This window comes from Equus przewalskii, chromosome 27 (genome assembly GCF_037783145.1).
Source record: "Equus przewalskii isolate Varuska chromosome 27, EquPr2, whole genome shotgun sequence".
Lineage (NCBI taxonomy): Eukaryota > Metazoa > Chordata > Mammalia > Perissodactyla > Equidae > Equus > Equus przewalskii.
Genome location: NC_091857.1, coordinates 22,902,970 through 22,904,666, shown reverse-complemented (window position 1 = coordinate 22,904,666; position 1,697 = coordinate 22,902,970).

Sequence of the window (1,697 nt, the reverse complement as noted above, 5' to 3'; positions counted from 1 at the left end):
AATTACTACCTAGGCTGCAAACAAACATATTATTTAAGTCTGAGAAACTACACAGTAGTTCTATACTTATTAGGTACTGGAAAAGGGGATCCACACAATTTGCTATAATGTAGAGGAATAATCTCTCTCTTTCCTTTGCTCTTTGTCTCTCTCACAAATACACACAGAGAGTTCACTTCATAACATAGGTGTGAGTTCATGTATTAGGTTACAAAATCAGAGGAGGGAGCTTAAGTTCAATAAAGGACTCTAAATTTTTCTTGAAAGCAAAACCATATTTCCCTGGTACCTCCATGTTTTGAGTCAAATGCATATAAGGATAGGTGTTTGCCTGGGAATGGGGGCAGGGAGCAGGGAATGGGGAGAAGGAATGACTATAAAAGGACATAAGAAAATTTTGGAGAACGATGAATATGCTTAATGTCTTGGTAGTGGTGGTGGTTTTGTGTGTGTATACATGTGTTCAACCTTCTCAAAATTTGCATTTTAAGTATCTGCAGGTTATTGTGTGCCAATTAAACTTCGACAAAGTTGTTTTAAAAAACCAAGTAACAGCTATGACAGATAAACTGACTGCATTTCTCAGTCCAACCTAACCTGTCTTTGTATTTGTAAGATGTGGCTCATATGTCTATATTCTTGCCTATGTTCCCCAATAGCATCACGGTTGATTTGATCTTTACATGAATGTCTCCAAAGCTGGATGAGTGAGCATTTTGAAGTCTTAAAACTTTAGCATGTGGCTAAGTGAAATACTTCAGGGATACTCATTCATATATGGTCTGATAACACCAACCTCTTATGTTTATACAATATTTCAAATTTTCTCAAGTGCTTTTACGCCTGTTAATTCATTTGATACCTTCATAACATTCCTTTGAGGAAGTTTATTATGTCAATTTTCCAGGTAAGGCAACAGAAATTCAGAAGATTCAAGAGACTTCCCAAAGTTGTAATTCTAGGTGTACCCATAATTTTATCCACCATTATGTTCACACAGATGAGTTTCCTCTTCCTTATACCCTCAACCCTACATTGAGCTCTAGTCTAGTCAGTGAAATTATTCATTAGTATTCTGATCTTTTTGTATCTGTGTCCTCAAATAGTTATTTTCCATAACCTTTTTATCATAGCTGAGTGACGGCAAACAATTAACAAATGGACAAACTTTTGTTATCCCACTTCAAGAGCTTGTCATTGTGATAGGATGCTGTAATGGGGCTCTTGCCGCCTTTTTTTAAGCAATGAAAGTAAATTCTTTGGCTCCTGAAGTTGGGAATCCAGGAGAATGCACCTGACTCAATTTCAGCAGATTTGACATGCCTCTGTCATTCTCTTTCTTTGGTCCGCTTTCTTTCATAGCCACAGGACGGGCATCTGCACCTGAAGATCACAGCATCTCTGTACCTATGATTCCAAAGAAAAAAGGAAAGTTCTCTCTGCCTCAATATATCATTATTCCTCAAAAGTACCCACACAGATACTTCTTGCTTGGTGTTGAACTAGTTTGCTTGTGCTCCCTCAGTGATGTGGTGGGAATATGGAAAAGGCTGCACTTTATTTTTAAAAACTTTTCATGTTCAAGTGATTTTAGACTTATAGAAGAGTTACAAAGACAAAACACAGAGTTCCCAAATCCCCCTTCCTCAGCTTCCTATAATGTTAATATCACACACAATAGCAAAATAAAGACATTA